This window comes from Sturnira hondurensis, unplaced genomic scaffold, assembly GCF_014824575.4.
Source record: "Sturnira hondurensis isolate 20B ecotype Veracruz unplaced genomic scaffold, ASM1482457v3 Scaffold0005329, whole genome shotgun sequence".
In the NCBI taxonomy this organism is placed as follows: domain Eukaryota; kingdom Metazoa; phylum Chordata; class Mammalia; order Chiroptera; family Phyllostomidae; genus Sturnira; species Sturnira hondurensis.
In genome coordinates this window covers 5,744,508-5,769,732 of record NW_028077960.1, presented here as the reverse complement: position 1 = coordinate 5,769,732, position 25,225 = coordinate 5,744,508, and the positions used below count along the sequence as shown (strand labels likewise).

The 25,225-nt window shown below is 39.7% G+C and overlaps 1 protein-coding gene across 9 annotated transcripts in view; it reads left to right on the top strand.

Annotated features, from left to right (window-relative positions):
- The window catches only part of LRRC49 (leucine rich repeat containing 49), a 167,028-nt gene that overhangs the window by 69,538 nt on the left and 72,265 nt on the right, over positions 1–25,225 (top strand). The window contains exon 1 of one of the 9 annotated variants that reach the window (XM_037047161.1): positions 20,779–20,784. The exons of the other annotated variants lie outside the window; for them this stretch is intronic. The gene's annotated coding sequence lies outside the window, so the exon portion shown is untranslated. Of the gene's footprint in view, positions 1–20,778; positions 20,785–25,225 lie in introns of those variants that run through there. 9 annotated transcript variants of the gene reach the window in all.

The following is a 25,225-nucleotide window of genomic DNA, read 5'->3' as shown; positions in this document are numbered from 1 at the left end:
TGTAAGCTCTCAGTAAAAATATTACTATCAACAAAATTTTCAAAAAGAATTGAGTCCCTCAGATGGAGAGGTTATTCTGTGTGGTCTAAGAAGCTGCTTTGGTGGGCCTCCTATGTCAACACTAAGTCCTTTGGACAGTGTTTAATACCTAGACATGTGAGGTTTAAGGGTAAACAGTCAATTCCCCTGGCAATTGCTTCTGGCTTCCAGGTAAATACTGATATGTCAGTAAGCATCTTGCTCAGAACTTCCAGAGACAAGAAAAACCCATGGGAACTGAACCTTCCCGTGACTGCGGTGTGCCCCGGGGTCCAGGCAGTAAGGCGCAGCAGTGTCTTTAGGGCCTTTAACAGCAATGACAGAACTGCCAAATAGAAGTGTCCTTTGTATGGTCTCCATGCCCTGGAAATTCTACACAATGTCAGGGACCAAATATTCCTCCCTGACAGTGTGGACCCCTCATACCTCCTTCCTTCACTTAGTGAGATAATGCTTTTTGGACTCTGCTTTCTCTTTTTGATATCATGAAAGTTTTAAATGAAGTTTCCATTTTTTGAGGAAGGAATGCTGTTACAAGCTCTCCAATGACCTCTTTTATTAATTACAGTATGCCTAAAAGTCTCTAAGACTCCAGGCTTTGGGGTTTAACTTTTCTTTCATTATAAGGAAATATTATCCTCCAGGCCCTTTACAAAATTCACTAAAAATGGCTCACAATTATACCAGTATCAGGAAGTCATTCTTCTCAAGCCGTATTTCATCTGGAGAAACAAAAGTGCCCTTGTATGAATTATGTATCCAGAGAAGAAGCCATTTCTATTTTAGAACATTGGAGAAACTGTGGCTGCCCTGCAGTTGTCTCTCGTAGTACTGGTTGCTATTTTAAGGGGAAATTAGTTTCCTGACCTTCAGAATGTATTGATAATTGTTGTGAACTCAGGTTGTTTCATAAAGTGTTCCCATGGTTGAGCTATGGGGCTTTGCTATCGTAATTCCTAGGACTGGAAGTGTTGCTTATGTCCTTTTGGCTGGAAGGAAATTACTTTCCCTTAGTTCTAGTATCCACAAACTGTTAAAATAGCTTTACTTTTCCCCCCAATTTGTGGCTCCAGTTAACAGATAACCAACAATATGCTAATCCTCTTACTAACTGAATAAAACAGAAGAACTCAACTATTGCCAGATCTTTTCTGATTACCTACTAAGAAAAGTTTTATTTAATTTATTTAATCCTCACCTGAGGACATTTTTTTCATTGCTTTTAGAGAGGAGGAAGAGGGAGGAGAAAGAGTGACATTGATCAATTGCCTCTCATTCCCCGCCCGCACCCCGCCCCCCATCAGTTGCTGCACATTCTTTCCCTGGTGGGTTGGAACCATAATCTGGGTGTGTGCCCTGACCTGGAATCAAACTTGAAACATTTCATTCTCCAGGATGACACCAGCCAGATGTACTAAGAAAAGTCTTAAAATTTAAGAAATGATTACTGTACTTGTGGAGGAAATTTTATCATTAGTACCCATTTAGCTACTTAATTCCTTTTGAGGTCTTTACCTAGAGGCTGCCATGTGATTCACCATCAGACAAACATTTAATTGCCTTTTTAAAAGGGCCAACAAAAACAAGTTCTAAAAATAGGGCTCCCCTCTCCATCCATTGTCACTTTACTCCTTTGCAGTGAGCAAAAGCCTGTGTATGCTCAGGCACAGTCCCTTAGGCCTGACAGTTAATCCTAGCCGCAGCTTTTAAATTCTTTCAGGAGGAAAATAGGAAGAAAGATATGCCCACAACCAATGATAGAGTTGTTTTCTACGATAAACTAAGGATTATACAGTTTAGTTAATTTCCTGTGTTTTATTTTTGTAGTAAAAAGGAGTTTTTAAACATTTCTGTTAGTCTTTTTTCCACATTTTTATTGTATTTTTCCATTACCATTTAACACCCTATATCCAGCTCTGTCTTCAGTGACCTCATTGTTGTCTGTGTTGCATTCACCAACCGCGAGAACAAATGTCAGAGACTTTCGGGGTTCCAAAGATGTTACTTTATTGGCCAATTTTAACCTGCGCAGGGGCGAACTCTCCAAAGTGTCCGGAGACATGGTGCCTGCAAGGGCTGCAGATGAGAGTCACGCCAAACGCTTACAGGCTTAGGGTTTTATGGAGGCGCGAAAGCAAGCTGGATACAGAAGCAGATGTGGCGGTTAGCGGTTGGCTCAGGGGCACAATAGGGTTACTGATTATTGGTGAGTTAACTCGTGCACTGGCTCGTGCTCCTTTACCTGATTGGTCAGTTGAGCTCATGCACAGGGGCTGCACTGACTCGTGCTCCTTTACCTGATTGGTCAGTTGAGCTCGTGCACAGGGGCAAAATTTCCCTCCCTAGTGACTGTCCAGATGGCTATCTGCCTGACTAACCTTTGCTCTTAAACCACGTCCTGGAACACACCCTGCTCTTTGGGCGTGTCTCGGAGCCTCTTTGCGTTAGTTAGTAAAACACCTTTTGCTTCCTTACAGCTATGTTCTGGCTAGTTCCCCTTGCCCTCAACAGTCTGTGCTCCATCCATCCACCCCTCACCTCCCTCCACCCAGTAGCCATCATCCTGTTCTCTACATGTGAGTCTGTTTCTATTTTGCTTGTTAGTTCAGTTTGTTCATTAGATTCTATGTGTAAGTGCAATCGTATGGTATCTGTCTTTCTCTGATTGGCTTATTTCACCTAGCATAATGTCATCCAGGTCCCTCCATGATGTCACAAGGGGTAAAATTTTCCTCTTTTTTACAGTCGAGTAGTGTTCTTTTGTGTAATGTCCCATAATTGTTTTACCCACTCATCTGTTGATAGACACTTGGGCTGTGTCCATATCTTGGTGATTGTAAATAATGCTGCAGTGAAGTAAGGGTGCTTACTGTTGGGAACAAGAACAATGGCCTCAGCCCCAAGGAGCCTGAAACCCTAGCAGACACCCTGTAAGTTGATTGCCATCTGTTTAGTTTCAAAATTTCCCTTTCAGTTGGGTCAGACCCCACCCTTTTTTCTCGCGTGTGGGCCCTGTAAGCCAATAATCTGCCTCTGTGCAAAAACGCCTGCTTGATGACCTATATATAAGGACTTAGCTGTAAGCGCTAGGCGCGAATCCCGGACGAGCCCCCAGTGGGCACAGTATCTCTGGAGGGATCGCCCCTGCGCAGGTTAAACTTGGCCAATAAATTAACATCTTTGAATCCCTGAAAGTCTCTGACATTTGTTCTCACGGTTGGTGGATCTAACACTTACGTTCTTTCAAATTAGTTTCAAATATATCCTTCGGATATATTCTCAGAAGTGGGGTCACTGAGTCCAAAGGCAGGCCCATTTTTAATTTTTTGAGGTGTCACATACTGTTTTCCGCAGGAGCTGCACCAGCCTGCATTCCAACTGACAGAGCAGAAGGTTCTCCCTTCTCCATATCCTCGCCAGCACTTATTTGTTGATTTGTCGATGGTAGACATTCTGACAGCCATGAGATGACATCTCATTGTGGTTTTAATTTGCATTTCTCTGAGGATTAGTGATGTTGAGCATCTTTTCATGTCTATGGGCCCTCTATATGTCCTCTTTGGAGAAGTGTCTTTTCAGGTCCCTTGCCCATGTTTTAATTGGATTGTTTGGGGGTTTTTTTGGTGTCAGTTTAAGTACTTTGTAAATTTCTGATATTAACCCCTAATTAGATGTATTGGCAAATATGTTCTCCCATTCTGTGGGTTGTCTTTATTTTGTTGATGTTTTCCTGTGCAAAAACTTTTTACTTTGATGTAGACCCATTTGCTATTTTTTCTTTTGTTTCCATTGCCTGGGCAGTTATATCACATAAAATATTTCTATGAGCAATGTCCAAGATTCTGCTGCTTATGTTTTCTTCTAGGATTTTTATGGTTTAGGGTCTAACATTTAAGTCTTTAATCCATTTAAAATTCATTCTTGTGTGTGGTATAAGAAGGCGGTCTAGTTTCATTTTTCTGCACGTGTAGGAGAGTGTAGCCACGGGGCCCCCCAAAGAAGGATTTGTAATGGGGTCCAGAACTCAGGGTGCTCAGGAAATATTAAAAATATGGGATGTCCTCACCCCTACAAGTCTGAACTGAGGAGCTGGACACATGGAGCAGGGCCACTGAGTTGTTTTGCATAGCAACAGTTTCACAGATAACCTCTGGAATGGTCATTTAACATATCTATAACCTTTAACTGGTTTCATAGATATGTTAAATAGCTGTGGCCCTGCTTTGAGCAAGGGAGAAGGGAGTGACTTCTACCCAAGATGTAGGAAGATGTAGGTAACTGGGAGGCAACTACATGAGAGCTTGGAGATGATTGGCTCCAGGCCATGGGGCCACACCTGCCCAAACCCACTATGGCAGCCCAGGAAAACTGAAAGGATATGAGAGAGCTGGCAAGTGTAGCCGATTGTGGGAGGAGTCGGAAATGGGGCTGCAGAGGAAGACTGGTGCAGGGATTTAAACCCAGATGAGGCAGCCATTGCAGGGAGAGCCGTGTGCTTTTGGCAGAGCGGGGACCCTCGCAGGCTTGGTGAAGGAGAGCCACGGGGCTTTGGCCAGGGTCAGGACCCCTGCAGCCACGAGAAGAATCACCATGTGGCTTTTTATTTCTTTTCCTGAGATATCATACCTCAGACTGGGCAAAGGGGAGAAAGAAGGACTGTGTGTGTTTGTGGGTGTTTTAAGGGACTTTGGGATTTTGATGAAGACATGAAGTCATTACTCTTAAGTCTGTATAACTTGAATAAATAATTCCTTTCCTCTTCACCAGTCTCTGACATGGAGAGCTATAATTCTCTGGCGAAGGGAAAGGCGAACCTAGTACAGGGGGACCCCAGGAGAAGGGAGGGTCAACTAGGTAACATTGTGGGATCCCCTTCCTTGGCGGCCAATCTGGGAAAACCATGGGAGACCACACGTGCAGTAGCTTTAAAGTAATATAACTACTTGTACATGTGCAGGAAAAGCCTGCCAAAACTGGTCAGGAAGGATCCGTCCTATAAGAATAGAGTCCCTCCAGCCCATGAGGTCAATCTCTGCTTGGAGTTGGCTTGCTTCCATGTTCTCTGCTATAAACTCTGGGTGTTCGGTTCAATTCTTTGTCCTGATCACCAAGAACCTGGTTACCTGTGCCCACCTGTGACACACATATCTGTCCAATTTTCCCAACACTGTTTATTGACTAGAAAATCTTTAGCCCATTGTATGTGCTTGCTTCCTCTGTCAAATATTAATTAATTGACAATACAGGTGTGGGTTTATTTCTGGGATTTCTATTCTGTTCCATCTGTGTGTCTATTTTTATGCCAGTACCATGCTGATTTGATTTCTATGCCTTTATTGTATAGTTTAATATAAGTAGCATAATTCCTCCAACTTTGTTCTTTCTCAGGATCACTTTTGCTATGTGGGCCTTTTGTGGTTCCAAATACATTTTTGAAATGTTTGTTCTAGTTTTGTGAAATACAACATTGGAATCTTGATAGGAATTGAGTTGAATCTATGGATTGCTTTGGGTAGCATGGACATTTTAATAACGTTAATTCTTTCTATCCATGAGCACGGTATATGCTTCCACTTATTTGTACCTTCTTCAACTTTTTTCTTTATTGTCTTAAAATTTTCTGAGTACAGGTCTTTTACATCCTCGATTAGGTTTATTCCTAGGTATTTTATTCTTTTTGGAGCAATTATACATGGGATTGTTTTCTTAATTTCCCTTTCTGTTAATTCATTATTGGCATATAAAAATGCAACTGATTTCTGGATATTAATTTTGTGTCCTGCTGCTTCTCTGAATTCATTTATCAATTCTAATAGTTTCTTGGTGGAATATTGAGGTTATGTATAATACCATGTCATCTGCAAATAATGAGTTTTATTTCTTTCCAATTTGGATGCCTTTTGTTTCTTGTCTGATTGCTGTGGCTAGGACTTTCAGTGCTATTGGAATAAGAGAGGTAAAAGTGAACATTTTGATCCCAATCTTAGGGAACGCTTGTAGTCTTTGCCCATTGAGTAGGATGCTGGCGGTGGGTTTGTCATATATGGCCTTTCTTATGATTGGGTGTACGCCCTCTATTCCCGCTTTGCTGAGAATTTTTGTGTCATGAATGGGTACTGGATTTTACCAAATGCTTTTCCTACATCTGTAGATATGATCATATGGCTTTTATCCTTCATTATGTTTATGTGTGTTAGTCTTAGTTATTTATTGATCTTATGCTAGGCAGATCACGGACTATGGAGACAGATGGAACGTGACCACCATGGTAACACGTCCTGTCAAGTGGCAGTTAATGGAGACCTTGGAGATGTGCTTCTGATTTAAGGCAAATAGCATTGCTGCCATTCAAATGGTAGAACTTTGAAATTGTTAACTTTATTCTGTTAATGTTCTGTGGTTAAGGAACATTAGAAACCAGCTTCTTTATACTGTTAACATTAAACATCTTTATAGTATTTTGTAGTTATAAATTCTACAAAATCTTGCTCGAAGCTGGGATTTTAAAGTGAATGAGTACATTTGCTTTCTATCTTCTGCTTTACTAAGTTGTGTCTAGAATTTACTGCTAAGAGAAAATTATTTAGGTGACACAAATAGAAGTTAAAAACATCCTTTAAATGTGTTGCCATGAGCACCTGAAAAGCAGGTGGGGACTCTCCAGTTGAAGCAGGGCCAGGTCTTTTATAGGATATGGGAAAGTCCACCATGTGACCTTGAGGTTTGGCCACGTGCAGTTTTCAGCTTGAACCTCCATGAGCAGCTACAACTCCTCCAGGTGTTGTTTCTTTTTCATTCCTCTTGCTTGAGGACTCAGTAACCAGTCAGAATGGTATTTTCTGAGGACTGTTTTTGCAAGCTTTGTAGTTTACTACTGAAGGGTCAGAGTTCATAGGGCAGGGGTGGTAGATAGTAAAGAACAAGAAAAGAGGACAAAGGTATAAGGCAGTGGGAAAACGCAGAACCTCTGTCGTGTTTGTTTTACTCTTTTTGCATTACCTTTGGAGGAGAGCAAGGCAGAAGAAAATCTGTCAGGTAGCAGTTACTTTTTGTTACTGTATGACTGACTTTATTATCCTCCTCCTTTTTAAGAGCATGTGTAGTCATTTAAAACATCAATTCTGTAGATACAAAAATACACACAAATGCTGCCATGGCTTTTATTTATAACATTGTGGAGAAACTTCCCAGGAGTTTTCCAGATACTCTTACTGGTTCACTTTTGTTAGTGTAAGAGTAATTTATTCGTGCATGTATGTGTAGGAGTTTTTATAGGAAGGGTCATTGAACCAAAATTAAACAAAGGCCCTGTGAACAGGCTGTTCACACACCTCATCTCAGACTGGGTTCACACCCACGTAGTTGACAGGATGACAGCTATTTGTGGAAGTCAGTTAACATTTCTAAAAGCATTGCTATATCAAAGACCCTTTGGGGTTTTGCTAATGTGAAGGTTCTAGAAGTTGTAGGAAAATTTTTGCTGCATACTACTAAGGGAAATTTTGAGTCTTAAAATTACTCTTGACTACATATCATATTGGGGGTAGTCATTTCTGGGTTCAGAAACAAGTATGGCACATGGAGACTGATATGTGTTCTATGAGTTTCTTTTTTTCTGCATATACGGGGAAATCCAAAATATATTCATAAACAAACTTAAGGTATGAGTAGATTAAACCCAAATGCATATAAAAATAAACTGAAGGTATGTAAGTAGCTTCTGCAGTGCTATTCCTTGTACTTACACTGTAGAAAATACTTCCAAAAGGGGCTTGAAGTAGTTTACAATAAAAATCCCCAATACATAAACATTTAAGCATAAACATGTGAAACGAAGGTAAATGGACAGATATTGAAAAGACCGCACAAACCGATGAGTTACTCTCAGGGAGAAAAGTAAACAAGCTCAAAATCAGTCGTACCCGGAACCCCGGTGTGTGCTTCCTCCTGCAGAACCTTCAGGCTCCGTCCATTGGAGGAAGTGCTGTTCATCCTTTAGGATGTAATCCAAACCCCAGACAAGTAGAATTACTTCCTTTTTCTAAACCTCTACTGTATTTCTCAAAATACTCTAATACCCATGTTTATATATGTCCGTTTAAGTTGTGTTTAACTTATAGAATCTGGCACACCTGGCACATAGTGAACACAATTATTACCGTTTCAGTTAATGCATAGATAAAGCCAACCTTTAAAGCTGATGTTTTTCAGTAGTCCTAGATAATTCTTTTTTAAAAATTATTTTACTGCTGTTCAAGTACAGTTGTCTACATTTGCTCCCCACGACTCCCCACTTCCCTCCTCTGCTTCCACCTCCCTCGCCCCCTTCTACCTGTTTTTGTCCATGTGTCCTTTATAGTTGTTCCTGAAAACTCTTCCCCCCCCCCCCGCCATTATCCCCTCCCACCCCACCCCTCTCTGGTTATTGTCAGATTGTTCTTAATTTCAATGTCTCTGGTTATATTTTGCTTGCTTAATTAATTAATTAATTAATTGTTGTTCAAGTACAGTTTTCTGTCTTATATTCCCAGCCCTGCCCATCCCCCCCCCAGTGCTCCCCACCTCCCTCCCATTTCCACCCCCATCTTAGTTATTGTCCATGTGTTCTTTATGCTTGTTCCTGTGAATCCTTCCCCTTTTCCCCTGTGATTCTCTTCACTCTCTCCTCTGGTCCCTGTCAGCCTGTTCTGTATTTCAGTGTCTTTGGTCATATTTTGCTTGGTTGTTTATTTTGTTGTTTAGGTTCCTGTTAAAGGTGAGATCATATGGTATTTGTCTTTCACCGCCTGCCTTATTTCACTCAGCATAATGCTTTCCAGTTCCATCCATGATGTTGCAAAAGGTAGGAGCTCCTTCTTTCTTTCTGCTGCGTAGAATTCCATTGTGTAAATGTACCATAGTTTTTTGATCCATTCATTTACTGACGGGCATCTAGGTTGCTTCCAACTCTTGGCTATTATAAATTGTGCTGCAATGAACATTGGTGTTTCAAGGTTCTTAGGATATACTCCTAAAAGTGGAATTGCTGGGTCAAAAGGCATGTTCATTTTTAGTTTTCTTAGAAAATTCTGTACTGATTTCCATAGTGGTTGTACCAGTCTGCAATCCCACCAACAGTGTACTAGGGTCCCCTTTTCCCCCACAACCTCTGCAACATTTGTTGTTTCTTGCTTTGTTTATGATGGCCATTCTGACTGGTTTAAAGTGGTATCTCATTGTGGTTTTAATTTGCATCTCTCTGATAGCTAGTGACATTGAGCATCTTTTCATGTGTCTCTGGATCCTCTGTATGTCCTCCTTGGAGAAGTGTCTGTTCAAGTCCTTTGCCCATTTTTTTAATTGGGTTGCTTGTCTTCTTAGAGTGGAGTCGTGTAAGTTCTTTGTATATTTTGGAGATTAAACCTTTGTCTGAGGCATCATTGGCAAATATGTTTTCCCAAACAGTTGCTTCTCTTTTTACCTTAATACTGTTTTCCTTAGCCATGCAGAAGCTTTTAATTTTGATGAGATCCCATTTGTTTATTCTTTCCTTTATGTCCCTTGCTCTAGGGGACATAGCAGTAAAAATATTGCTGCATGGAATATCTGAGATTTTCCTGCCAATGTTGTCCTCTAGGACTTTAATGGTTTCACGGCTTATATTTAAGTCTTTTATCCACCTTGAATTCATTTTGGTGTATGGTGCTTAATTCTTAACAGTCTTATTCAACATGTTATTGTATTTAGTTGCCTGAGAATTCAGTTTGCAGGTAATTTATCATGGCTGTTCCTGGTATAAACTGCTAAAAAAGTAAATAAGGCAAAGCCAAATTAGGATTCTTTTATGGTACAGTTGGATTATTAGTAACACCTGTCACAAGACCTTCCAGAGCAAAGGCTGTCTTCAGTGATTGGAAATTTCAGTGTGTACTTTTTGAGTGGATTTAAAGTTGTCTCTTGGAGAAAAACTTGAGACTTTTTTCCTCTAGGCAGCTCCTAAATCATGGGGTACAGATAAGATAGCCCTTGGCTTGAGTAGAAATATCTGACTGATTGTCTTCTAATTTCAACATCCGTGTCATCTCTGGGACTGTTTCTATTCACTTTTTTTCCTCTATGATAGTACTTTTTTTGTTTGTTTCTCTTGTCCTGCAATTTTTATTGTATTCTGAGCATTATGAACATTATATTGTTGAGAATATGGGTTTTCTTGCCTTTTATTCAGATAATAATAAGAGTTTATTTATGCCAGTTTCAAGTGTCCATTTCTGTGGTACATGATGGACCACAGAATGGCGTTGTGTGCCCACCACCCAAAGTCAAAAATCATCCTCGGTCACCCTATATTTGTCTCCCTTTACCCTTTAGTACCCCCCACCTCCCTTCCCTCTGGTAACCACCCCTCTGTTGTCTGTGTCTGTGAGTTTGTGTCTGTGAGTTTCTGTTTTATATTCTGTAGAGACTGTTGAGTTTTGTTCTGTAAGATAGTTAACCTATTGGAGAAACAGCTTAATTGGGTTGAGGCTTATTTTTAGACTTTTTAAGGGCAGGTCTAAAGTAATGCTTATTCTATAACTAGAGTAATAAGTTTTTATATCTATATCTATTTTTTCCTGACAGTAAACCTGAGGTTCTGGATCAGAGGCCGACTGACTCTGCAGATCTGGCATTGATTGTCCTCACTTCATTTTCCTCAGGGGTTATATGAGGGCATATGTCACCCCACATGGACAGGGTTGGGCATTTCTAGTACATGAGAGGAATTCAAAGTTATTAATCTTGGAGCTTAAAAGGGAGGAGCTACTTGCATAGTTGAACATCTGCCCCTCTAGAGAAGACGAGAGGAGAGGAGAGGAGGGTGGGGAAGAGAGCAGGGAAGAGGGGGGTGAAATTATCCTTTGGAATGTAAACAAATGGCTCCAGGTTTTGTTACCTTTTGACATGCAAACACATACTCTGGGAGATAAATGTCTGTATCATTCCAGAAGACTCTGTGTAATCACCATTTAATCAGATGCCATTTTCCCTTGCTCAGAAAGCCTGGCTCATGCAGAAACATGACTGCCTTCATATTGTTTATAGACACAGAGTAGCCCTACCCCTAAGGCATGACCTTTCTTGGGGCCTCAGCCGTGTAGCTGGAGAGTTCAGTGAGGTCTCTTCACCGTATTGAGTTGGAACTCCAATGTCTCCTAGCCCCCGTGGCCTCTAGGGTCTCTTTCATCCTACAGCCCCTATGTAGTTACATTTCGCTAGGCTTCCTGCAGCCTCACCCTGTGTTGTTGGTGCATCCAAACATTCAGACAGATACCCAAGTGCAGATTTCTAGAGTTTCTCCTCTGCACAGCTCCCTGGGCAGACCTCAGCTCGGACCTTATGTTTCCTCCACTTGGTGAGAGCCTTCAGACTCCTGTCTGCTGCTGACCTTCAGACTCCACCCTGTGCTGTGACCTGGAGAGTGCCTGGTTCGGAGCTTTTCCATTTGGGGGAGCGAGTCTGATGCACTTTCATAACTGAAGGTGCAGACTCCTTCTGCTAGCTCTCCAAATCATTGTTATACATCACCTCTGCCATCTACTTGCCTGGTACTTAAAGAATATGAATTTCTTTTAAATCAACAATACTGTATTCCTGTATCTGAGAGCCAGCAATTTAAACTAACCCCGAATTGATAAATGTACAGTTTCTGTCCAAATCCATCCTAATATTTAAAATAGTTTAGAAATGTGCTAACACCTATTATTTAGATTCTTTAAACTTTACTCCTGTATTATATTATTTGTCCAGAAAACTTCATGCTTTGTCTTTATTACTTTATCTCTTATAGAAATACCTTCAAAACTATGATTTAATATGTTCTTATCTTTATTAAAGAGGTTGAAGAATTAATTAAACTGGAAAACACTGGCTACTAAAAGATGGTATAGTTGAGTACATATTTTTCAGAGATTAAATTATCAGTATCCTTTTTCATATGCACACAGTAAATATGTCTGCATGGATTCATTTTTGAGTCCATGGCCAAGATTGAAGGATTGTCTTATTCTCAAAAGGAAAATACTTTTTTCTGTTTGTGATAGAAAAATACCTATAATCTAAGAGCTGTGTTAAATCATTTAGGAATAATTGTATAAGGATTATACAATTATTAATAATTATCTCAATTATTAGTCTATAGAAGCTGCTAATTTTTGATGTTTGAGGAGGTGATTGATAATCATACCCTTTCTTTTGTGCTCTAACTTTTTATTTCATTGAAAGATACAGAAATCAGACAAATAGAATACAGAGTAGAATGCAGTTTAGAAATGCACCTACAATCAGGCTTTCTAGTAAGTCTCTCCTGAACTGGACTTTCAGCTTGCCGGCAGAGGACCTGGACCTGGAAAACGGAGAGCTATCTCTCTGGGAGGGGTGGAGTTGGAGAGAACACGCCCACCCTGGGCGCTGGGTGGCCTGAAAGATAAACCGCGTCTAGGATCCTTCTGCATGCGCTCCTCCTTTAGGGAGTTTTCTGTCCAGGAATTGTGTGCGTGTGTGTAAATAAGTCATTAGGTGGGTTGAATTAGTTACTTTCTCTGTATTGATTTTTAGTATTAAAGATGACATTTTTAGCCCTGGCTGGCGTAGCTCAGTGGATTGAGCACAGGCCTGTGAACCAGAGGATCGCGGTTCAATTCCCAGTCAGGGCACATGCCTGGGTTGCAGGCCAGTTCCCTGCAGGCCAACTCCCAGCAGGGAACGCACAAAAGGCAACCATACATTGATGTTTCTCTCCTTCCCCTCTAAAGATAAATAAATAAATAAGGTCTTTTTTTAAAAAAAAGATGACATTTTTAAAGGGATAAAACTTAACTTGGTCAAGAAGGAAAATTATTGACTGATCTTAAAAGTCACTAGACTTTTAATCAGGCCTTGGTTGAAAGAGGAGGCTTTTTCCCCTTTAAAAAATCTTGCTTAAATCCAGGTGAGGAAGTTAGGAGTTGGGATTCTCTGTCAGTCGGGAGGATACTTCTGGGTTATTGTCTTAAAAGGGGAAGTGAATTAGGGAGACTTTCTTCCTGGGAAGATATCACAGTGACTTAATGATACTCTTCCAGAATAGTTTCCAGTGTATTCCAAGCTGTTGACTAGTCTCTGGAAATTGTTTTTTTCTTTTAAAAATAACATTTCCTTCTCTTGTCTTTAAAAGAAATTGACAATTTCTTTTGTAGTTGACGTGTTAGAGACCATACTGTTTAGGTTAGGACTGTCCGGGGAAGCACTGAATAAATCTGTAAACCAGATTAATAATATTTCTCTGTAGTTCCTTTAATCCTGTATTTGGAGGTTATTTTTGCACTTTGGGGGCATTGGTTTGTGATTCTCCGTAATGACCAGTGTGAGGGATTGTGAGAGTGACACCGTGTGTCCTAGCTGCATCAGGTCAACGTGAAGGGCTGTCTCTGGGGTATTCGGAGGGTCGTAGCGAGTCACTGATCCTCCTCCTTCACATCCCTGACCACTTCATTAAAATATCTTCTCCACCTCCTTCATGGGAAGGGTTAAAATTTTCTTTCCAATTGGTTGTAGAACATTGATTATGCATCTTTGTATGTAAATCACCAATGACACCATTGAGGGAGTGATAAATAAACAGCCTCTGTTTTCTTTGTGTGTGTAATCTAATGACACACAAAGACATGAGTGACAGAAACAGAACAAGCCAAACTGTAGCTTGTAGAAAAGCCACCGGCCCCTAAAATCAGGTCTGTCAGCTTAGCTACTCTGAAGAACAGCACTTCCTCTCTGCTGACCCTGCCAGCAGGAAGTGCCTGAAGAGCATTGATATTCGAGATTGTGACACTGGACCAGCAGCATCGGCATCACCAGAGACCTTATTAGAAATCCAGAGTCTCAAGCCTGCCCTCTCCCTGCTAGGTCAGAGTTACCATTTTTAAAAGCTCCCCGGGTGAGGCAAATGTACATTGCAGGCTGGCAGGCACCGCTGTGGAGGATTCGGACTCTGTATTTAGGTCAGGTACCCCAACCCCCCAGCTGGAACCAGTCATCTGGCCAGGGACATACAGGGCACACTGAATGTGCAAGCCTGGGACAAATGTCCCTACCCCCTAGGACAATGGGGGTGGGATCTGTTTGTGGATTGGGCTTGCTGCAGAAGTGTTCTGTTACCAGGGAAAGGTGGCTGAGCAGGAGATAGTGATGGATATCCAACAAACTGACTTTCTCTTTCATGTCTTAGCTCACATTAATGTTAGGGCTGCCTGTTGTTCACCAGCCCTTTTACTTTGGGTCATCTCATCCCACTTCCTGGTGTGCGTGTTTGTGTGTCCTACTCCCCGTCTCCCTCACCTCACAATGCCATCTGTCTGCCTGACCTAGATATCAGAGGCTCTTGCTTCTTCCACAGCATGGTTCTTCTGTTGCTTTTCTGAGAGTTATCTTTCACGAATGATAAAAGGATAAGCACACGCATGTCTGTGTCTAAGTCTGACTTCACTTCCTTGCACTCTCCGTAGAGCAGCTGTGCCTCACCCACTGCCTTTATTCTGCCACAAAGGCATTAATCCTTGGAGTCATGCCTTTTCAAGCTGTGAACTGCTGAAAATGCATCTGCATATACTAGAGGGAGTCATATTTTAGCCTTCAATAGTTATAACTCCTAGCGACTACATTACAGACTTTTATGTACAGGGAAAGAGAAGCTTGTAATCCTTTACTACTTTTTATTTTGATGCTCAAATTTTCCTGAATTTGTCAAACTAGCTCACATGGCCTTCCTCATCATTCCTTGAACACTTCCTCATCTTCTGGCACAAGATGGTCCAGGTTTATTTTTTTTATTATTGTTCAAGTACAGGTGACTCCATTATCCCCTCACCACTCTCTGCCACCCCACTCTTGGTTTTACCCCCTTTTGGCTTTGTCCATGTGTCCTTTATACATGTTCCTTGACAACCCTTCCTCTTTTTCCCGTGTTATTCCCCTCTTCCTCCCCTGTGGTTACTGTCAGTTTGTTCTTTATTTCAATATCTCTGGTTGTATTTTGCTTGCTCATTTGTTTTGTTGATTACATTCCACTTACAGGTGAGATCATATGGTACTTGTCTTTCACCGCCTGCCTTATTTCACCTAGTATAATGCTCTTCAGTTCCATCCATGCTGTCATGAATGATAGGAGCTTCTTCTTTTTTTTTGCTGTGTAGTATTCCCTTTTGTAAACGTACCATGGTTTTTTGATCCATTCATTTACTGATGGGCACTTAAGTTGCTTCCAGCCCTTGGCTGTTGTAAATTGTGCTGCTATGAATATTGGGGTGCATAAGTTCTTTTGAATTGGTGTTTCAGCGTTCTTAGGGTAAATCCCAGTAGTGGAATTCCTGGGTCAAAAGGCAGTCCATTTTTAGTTTTTTGAGGAAATTCCATATTGTTTTCCACAGTGGTTGCACCAGTCTGCATTCCCACCAACCGTGCACTAGGGTTCCCTTTCATCCAACACTTGTTGTTTGTTTTGTGTATAATATGGCCATTCTGACCAGTGTGAAGTGGTATCTCATAGTCCCAGGATCATCTTTTGCAGTTCTGATCTTTTTAGTGAAAAATGATGTTTAGAAACCAAGATTCTAGTTCTAGGTAGGCTGGGGTATCATTGCTTCTTGGCCTTTTCAATGGCTAAAATTAGGAAATTTGTGTGTATTATACCTCTTTATCTATCTGTCTGTCTGTATATACTAAAAACCTTCATGAATTAAATCATAAAACTACCAGTTACAACCCAACACTACATGACTTTATTTTAGGCATTCACCACAATCCATTTTTATATTTATGATTATTTTTAGTGGCATAGACTCACCATTACATGAAATATATTTACTCAATTCTTAAATATAAAGAAAATAATTTTAGAATTGCTGACTATACTTCTGTGGAAAGGAAAAAAACTACTAACCCAGGTTAAATACTTATTTACACTGTGTTTTATCCTTAGCCTAAGGTATATTATCAAAGAAGTGTATTCAAAAGTTGCTTGGGTCAGTTTCTCCACTATTTTCAGTGTGATTACATTATTCATTTGAACAGTAAGATTTATCAGTTTCTGTTTGTGTTTCCTTTTTTATTTTGCCCCTTGGTATTATTTGATATATTTATTTTTCAGTCCTATAGCAATAACATGGGTCTAAAACTCTGAACTACACAAAACGGTATTCCTCAGAGATCTGTCACTTTCCCATTCCTTCTGCCCCATTCCCAACCCCACTCCTTTCCATTCCGTTTTCACCCTTTCCTCTACATAACCAGCCCTGTAAGTTTCTGGCTTATCCTCCTGTGTGTTTTTGTTTTGTTTTGCTGCACACATCAGACGATAACATGTGCTAGAGAGGAATTCACATGTTTTTGCATGGCTTCAATTTTTACATTAGAACCCTACTTGGAGGAATTTTCTCTTTTTTGTGTGTAGAATAGATAGCATTTGGTCAAAGTGTATAATTCTCTTAATATGGTATTGAATTTTGTTTCCTAATATTTTACTTAAAACTTTGGAAATAATACCTGCAAGTGACTTTCATCTGTCATTTTCTCTTTTTTTAAAGTATTATTTTCATTAGGTTTAGGTGTCAATGTTATACTTGCTTCATAAAAAGATCAGCAAGTTTTCCTTAATTTTCAGTGCTCTGAAACAATTTATGAAGCATTGCTACTATTCTGGTCTTTGCAGGTTTGGTAGAATTTCCCTGTGAACCCCTATGTGTGTTCAGATTGGCATTGTATCCCTGATTCTTTACAGACCAAGTGGGCTCTTTTCCAACTACTTAACTCTGCTTTTGCAGCACGAAAGCAGAAAAGTCAGTACATAAATGAATGAGCTGGGTTGTGTTCTAATAAAACTTCATTAATGGACATTGAAATATGGATTTTATATCATTTTTACATGGCATGATGCTATTCTTTAGAGTTTTTACAACCACTCAAAAGCATAGAGACTTTTTTTAGCTTATGGGCCATATAAAACATGTAATAGATCATATTTGGCTGATGGGGTATAGTGTGCCAACGACTGGTCTTTCTGAACACTTTATTTTAGGCATCTCTCTTCTATACTGCATACCATAGGGTCTTGCTTTGTCAGCCAAACTGAAAATCTTTTAGACTTCCAGCCAAGATGGAGACGTACGTAGATAACACTCTGCCTCCTCACACAACCAAAATAAGGACAACAAAAAACTTAAGACCCCAAAACCCCAGAACCACCAGAAAATCAAATTGTATGGAAGTCCGTCTCAACCTTCAAGGAGTTAAAGAAGAAACATTCATCCAGACAGTAGGAAGGGTGGAGATGGGCAGCCTCTATGGAGAGGACTCATGGCAAGGCGGTGGCTGGGAACCAGGAGGTCCCCTGTGCGTGCAGATAAACTGGAAGGAAGAACTGGGGAGCAAGACACATTGCGCAACCTAGAGTTCCAAGGGAAATAAAGACTCAAAATCTCTGATTGTAAAAATCTGTGGGGGTTGCTGCGGTGGGAGAAACTTCCAGCCTCACAAGAGAGTTCGACCCACAAGGTCCTAGAACATACACAAACTCAACTACCCAGGAATCAGCACCAGAATGGACCAGTTTGCTTTTGGACAGTGGGAGAAGTGACTAAAAGCCAGCTGGGAAGCATTGCTCCTTTTTGGCCCCATCCCCACATACAGCACCACAAGCAGGGACCTGGGTTGCCCCACCCTGGCAAATACCTAAAGGTCCAATGCAGGCCACCAGAGACAAAAAAACAAATATGGCCCAAACAAAAGAACTGATCAAAGCTCCAAGAAAAGTAGGACTAAGCAGTGAAGAGCTAGCCATCCTATCAAAGCAGAGCTCAAATCACTGGTAATCGGGATGCTCACAGAAATGGTCAAGTATGGTAGCAATATAGAGGAAAAAGGGAAGGCTATGCAAAGTGAAATATGGAAAAATATACAGGGAACAAACAGTGGAGGGAAGGAAACCAGGACTGAAATCAACAATTTGGAAGAGAAAGAAGAAGTAAACATTCAAACAGAACATAATGAAGAAACAAGAATTCAAAAAAAAATGAGAGGCTTAGAAACCTCCAGGACAACTTTAAATGCTCCAACATCTGAATTATAGGGGTACCAGAAATTATTGGGGAAAAGGAAGAGCAAGAAATTGAATACTTATTTGAACAAATAATGAAGGAGAACTTCCCTAATCTGGTGAAGGAAATAGACTTTCAGGAAGTCCAGGAAGCTCAGAGAGTCCCAAAGAAGTTGGACCCAAGAAGGAACACACCAAAGCACATCATAATTACATTATCCAAGATTAAAGATAGAATCTTAAAAGCAGCAAGAGAAAAGGAGACAGTTACCTACAAAGGAATTCCCACAACACTATCAGCTGATTTCTCAAAAGCAACCTTACAGGCAGGAAGAGGCTGGAAAGAAGTATTCCAAGTCATGAAAGGCAAGGACCTACATCCAAGATTGCTCTATCCAGCAAAGCTGTCATTTAGAATGGGAGGGCAGATAAAGTCTTCCCAGAAAAGGTCAAGTTAAAGGCTTTCATCATCACCAAACTCTCATTATATTAAGTGTTAAAGAGACTTATCTAAGAAAAAGAAGATGTTCAAAACTACATACAGTAAAATGACAACAAACACACAGCTATCATCAACTAAACCCAAAACAAAACAAACTAAGCAAACAACTAGAATAGGAACAGAATCACAGAAATGGAGATCACATGGAGGGTTATCAGTGGGGAGGAGGGAGAATGGGGAAAAGGTACAGGAAATAAGAAGCATAAATGGTAGGTACAAATAGACAGGGAGATTAAGAATAGTATGGGAAATGGAGAAGCCAAAGAACTTATATGTACAACACATGGACATGAACTAAGGGGGAGGGATTCTGGAGGGAGGGATGGTGCAGAGCAGAGGGGGGGTAAAGGGACAAAAAATGGGACAACTGTAATAGCATAAGCAATAAAATATACTTAAAAATCTTTTGAATAGCCAAGTTAAGCAAATTTATATTTATTCATGTGACTTCAACTCTGTCATATAATCTTACAATTCTAATATGTATTTTATTTTTACTTGCTACAATTTTTATTTGACATGTTTTCTTTGCTTTTTGAAATTTCTTTTGGTATTTGGGTAGTTTGTGTTTTTGTTCTATTGGTTACTTTTTACTTAATATCATCTTAGTGTCCTTAATCCTCTGTTTCTTTTTCAGTTGAGTCAATTGACATATAATATTGTATTAAATTTAAGGTACACAGTGTTTTTATTAGATACACTTATGTATTGCAAAATGATTACCACAATAACATTAGCTACCACATCACATAATTACCTTTTGTGTGTGTGTGTGTGGTAGAGAACAGTTAAAACCTTGCCTCTTTAGCATTTTGGAGTTTAAATGTTGACTATAAGCACTATGTTGTGCATTGGAGCTCCAGTCCTATTTTCTTATTTTCTCCTCTACTATCATGTCCGTTGTAGTGGGATGTTTTGACTCTTTGTATTGCCTACACAACGACCATGAGCTAATATACTCTCCTCCTTCCTTCTCCCACCTTCCACTTTTTAGCTTTATTGTTTCTGTTCTTCTGCACATAAAACACATTATATATAACACATAACATGTTGTTCCTCCACTTAGGTTCCTGCCATTTAGTCTTACATCTACAGTGAATCGTTGAATGCTCATCAGTAGTCCTTTTGCTCAGTGTCCTCAGTCGTCTCTTAGTGGGTGGAGCGCATCCAGTTATGTTCTTCAAGAAGGGATCATGGGAACAGAATATTCAGATCCCTTGCGTGTTTAAAAGTTGTTCTGTACCTTGATACTTGAAGAACAGCTTGTCTAAATAGGAAATTCCAAGTTCACTGATTCTTTCCTTGAGTTGTTGTCATTGTTGTTGGTTGCTTGGTGATACGGCTCCATTGTTACTGCATTATCATCTGTGTGTAGGGCACGTGATACCAGGGTCAATTTCAGTTTTGATCTTGGTGATTACAGGTCTTTACGGTTTTTCTTTTCTTTTCTTTTTCAGGGCTAATAGTTGTATTAGGATATGTTTTCAAATTGATTATTCTGCTTAAGTTTTGTAGTTCCCTCTTGGACCTTTTCAATATGTATACCTTAATCTTATTTACAGAAAGTTTTCTTAGGATATAATTTTAAGCATTCTGTTTGATTGTTTTTGTCTTTAGGACCTCTTATTATGCATACTAGCTTTCTTGGTTGGCCTTCTTTTATTTTTGGCCACTTTACTTGTGATCCACTTTATTTCTTGGCCTCACTTTCATTCTCGTGGTGCTTCTCTGGCTTTCTTCAGTGTTTCTTAGTGAGGTTTTATTGGATCTGTTTTCCCCTGGGGCTTTGTAATTTAATCTTGGATTCTGCAGTAGTTTTGCCTTTTTCTTGCACATCTTTCCTATCTTCAATCTACTCTTTTTATTCCTTCCCATTTATTGTCAATTTCTCCCTTTAATTTATGGATTTCTTAGTCAAGGTGATTTTTATATCTCCAGATGCTTACTTGAGGATATTTAATTCAGTGTGGAATGTTCTGTTGCAGTTTTCTTGTTCATGTTTCTTTCTGAGGGGGGATTTTCATCAACTTGATTGGATTTGATTTTCTATCCATGAAATACTTTGTATAAATTTAGTGTGTTTTTGCCAATTTATTTTATGGGTTTGGGTGGTTTACAAGAATCTTAGTTCAAGGGTGCCTTCTCTTGTCAACATAGCCAAGTACTGTGTGTGTGTGTGTGTGTGTTTATGTGTGTGTGGAAGAAAGGGTTGTCTGTATCTTTTTAGTCTTTATTTTTTTAGTTCTCTTCAGTTTTACAAGACTTTACATTTCCCTCTTTTGCCTCTGCGCACATTTTCGTCTTCATCATTCAAACTCCTGAAAAGTCCTGTACCTTCCTTTCAGCCTTCTCAAAAGCAGTAACTTTTTGGAGACTGCCTCCTGCACCATGTGCTCTTAAACGTGCCTTCCTTGTAGGAGGTGCTCTGGTCTGTTGGTGCTCTCCCAGTGTTTTTATAGGTGGTGTGGACTTCCTCTTACGGGTGGTGATTTTACTTTGGTTTTAGACCTACCAATAGTTCGCCTTTTCTCTCTTCTACACAGTTTTTTTTTCAAATTGCCCCCCTATGCCACCTGCTTATAGATAATTTAATACTTGGGCATTCTCTGTCTTTTAGTTGTGTTGTTGGTACTGATTTTATGTAAGTTGTTTGTTCTTCTTATAGTTCTGTATTGTTTTTTTGGAAGACTGTTTGGGAAATTCAGTTTATGTGTCTGCATCTGGCTCACAGGTATGTGTAGCATGCCATTAGTATGTATAATACATGCATTTGTCTCTATACATACATACATATACAGATCATATCTCTTCTACCAGAACATAATTTCCTTGAGAGTAATAATTGAATTGTACTCATCTTTCTGTCTTTAGTAATAATTTAGTGCCTATTATATACAGTGCCCTTTAAACATTCCTTTTTCCCATTAATGATGAAAACAAAGTTGCAATGCAACATGTTACTCTGTTAATAAATTATTTCTTTTCAAAAAGCTGCAGATAGCTAAAGGATTGTAACATTAAGTTAAACTCTCCAAACTATGCAATATGCCCTTATAGGCTGGATACGTAGCACTTGGGAGTTCTTATTTGAGGACTTGAATGTATAGAAATGGCCGCGTTGCTCCTGAGTGCAGGAACGTGATATATACAGGAGTGTCAAAACGTGATGCCACACGACTAACTCAGAAGAACAACCATGTGAAGATGGCGAAAATAGCCATCGCAAACCAGGGACAGAGGCCTCAGAAGAAATCAACCCTGCTGACACCTCGATCTTGGAATTTGGACTCCAGAACTATGAAAAAAATCACATTTTTGTTTAAATTATTCAGTTTGTGGTACTTTGTTGACAGCTCTAGCAAACTGATACTATAGGGATATTCATCACAGAATTTTTAAGTAGCAGTTCAAAGTAGAAACAGCCAGTGTCCAGTAATGGGGACATAGTTATCCTCCCATCTACCTGACCTACCTGCTCTGGCAGTCTCTTTGATGGCAGCAAAGGATGACGAGAGTAGTTAAGGATACAGGCCGCCGCCATTGTAACTGACATGAACCAACTCATGAAACTTGCCAGTTCAATAGGTTTCATTGTCTATGGTTTCCTCTAAGCAGTAGGTGAAATAGCAAGGTACCATGGATTAAGGTGTTATACCAATCAAGAACATCCAGAGAGAAAAAGAAGGCAAGCACTGTGCCTGGACACTTAAGCGCACAGGCTCGGTATACCTCTTTTCTTCAAAATGATTCCGTTCTTTTTTTCCTATGTAAATTCCCTCCAGAGCCTCATTTGAAATAGTATTTAAAATGCTCAGTTTGTTCTTCCGTATTATCTCTAATTACTATGCGAATGCCAAGATATACTTGTTTACATCTTATTAAATATTTCTGGTTTTGCCAACCAAGTATAGTCCCAAATTCCATTATTACAAACAAAATCTCTTTCAAGGTTTAGTTGTCATATACATTATTTATCATAACTTTTCCACATTTAATGTAATAAATTTCTTCCATAAATGACTAGAATTCAATAGATTAAATAAATTAGGGTATTCACAAAACATTGAAATTATATGCAATCATAAAATAATAATGTACAAATAATTAATGTCATGGAACAGTGTTGGTGGAATGTTAAGGAAGCAGTAAACAAAGCTATTTCATATAATATGATCTACATTTTGTTAAAATATATATAAACTGGTATATCTTTAGGAGAAGAGATTTCACATGGTTTTATTTTTTCCAAAAATTTTCCACATTTTCTTTGTACCTTTCTGAATTTTCTTAATGATTATGTATTATTTTTATAATGGGGGGTGGGAGAGGAAGACACAAAGGACCAGCTATGGGGAAGGCTGCTGATACAATTCACTCCACATTTACGAGTTTTGTTGCATAATTTTAGACAAGATAAGGTTTTACAAAATACTGTTCTTTTAATCCCATGCTTATGATGAAGGTAAGGTAGAAAGAGAATGTGCCACTCCCTGGCCCCCAGTCTCAGTCATAAAAGTAGAGTTGTGTTGAGAGTTTTATATTTTTAGTAAGCCTCACAAATGCTTCTGATGCCCAGCCAGTATTAGAAGCCACTGACATATAGAAAAATTAATATTTTAAAAGAGAACCAGATTGTATGATTTGTCACAGTCAGACATATATGGTAAGTATTGGTGAAGGTGTAGAGCTGAGGTAGCTCCCGTACCTGCTGATGGGAATGCAGATCGACAAAATCATGTTGTAAAACTTGGGCGGTATCTATTCGGCTGAACTTAAGAGCATATTTTATGACTCAGCAATTCCACTCTTAGGGGTGTGTGTGTGTGTGTGTGTCTGTACACTCCACAGAAGTACTCCATAGAAGTGCTTAATGTGTTCATCTCAGTGCTCTGAGCGGCACTATTAAAATAACCCAAACTAAAAACAGCTAAATGTGCTCCAATAGTAGAATAAAACAAATTTAGTGCAATTTTTGTATAACAGAATACTACTCAGCAACAAGAATCACGAAACTGCAACTAATACAACATGGATGAATCTCAAGAAACAAAATATGGGTTCTGGCCAGATGGAGGCATAGACAGAAACACTTCGCTTCCACACACAACCAAAAGAAGGGTAACAACCAATTTAAAAGCAAAACACAACCAGAACTTTCAAACTGCTTAGAAGTCCAACAACCAAGGAGTTGAAGAAACATACATCGAGATGGATAGGAGGGACAGAGACGAGGACAGAGAGGATGTGTGGCAAGGCACGGCGGCAGACCAGGGGGCTAAGGTGTTCCCACACACGCACACCGGGAGGAACAATGGGGGATTGAGACAGACCACTGAAACTTTCAGCGCTGGCCACTGAAGACTCAAAACCTCTGGCTATAAAAATCTCTGAGGGTTGTGGCAGTAGGAGAAACCACCAGTCTCACAGGAGAGGCCCACAGGGTCCTAGAATGTACACAAACCCAACCACTTGAGACTCAGCACCTGAAAGGGCACAATCCACTTGTAGGAAGCAAGGAAAGTGATGGAAAGAGGGGCAAGAGCCTAGTAAGCAGCATTGTTTACCCTCTGACCCCTTCCCAACAGAAAGCGCCACAATGCAGCAAAGAGGGTTGCCCTGCTCTGGCAAATAACTAAGACTCCACCCCTTACAACATAATAAGGTGTGCTGAGACAAAGAAATATGACCCAAATGAAAGAACAGATCAAAACTCCAGAAAGAGAACTAAGCGATGAGGAGATAGGTAACCTATCTGATACAGAGTTCAAAGCACTGGTAATCAGGATGCTCACAGAATTGATTGAGCTCAGCTGCAAAATGAAGGCAACACAAAGTGAAATAAAGGAAAATAACAGGGAACCAACAGTGAAGGGAAGGAAACTGGGACTCAAATCAACAATTTGGAATAAAAGGAAGAAATAAACATCCAACCAGAACACAAAGAAGAAACAATTCAAAAAATGAGGAGAGGCTTGGGAACCTCTGGGAAAACTTTAAATGTTCCAACATCTGAATTATAGGAGTGCCAGAGGAAGAAGAGGAAGAGCGAGAAATGGAAAACTTATTTGAACAAATAATGAAGGAGAATTTCCCCAATCTGGTGAAGGAAATAGACTTCTAGGAAGTCCAGGAAGCTCAGAGTTCTGAGGAAGTGGAACCCAAGGTGCATCACTAAGATGCATCATAATTAAATTATCCAAGATTAAAGATAAAGAGAATCTTAAAAGCAGCAAGAAGAGGCAGTTACCTACAAAGGAGTTCCCATCAGACTGTCAGTTGATTTCTCAAAAGCAACTTTACAGGCAAGAAGGGGCTGGAAAGAAGTATTTCAAGTCATGAAAGGCAAAGACCTACATTCAAGATTATTCTATCCAGTAAAGCTTTCATTTAGAATGGAAGGGCAGATAAAGTGTTTCCCAGATAAGGTCAAGTTCAAGGATTTCATCATCGCCAAACCCTTATTATATAAAATGTTTAAGGAACTTATCTAAGAAATAGAGGAAAATCAAAAACTATGAACAGTAAAATGACAACAAACTCACAGCTATCAACAACTGAACCTAAAAAACAAAAACAAAAACTAAGCAAACAACTAGGACTTC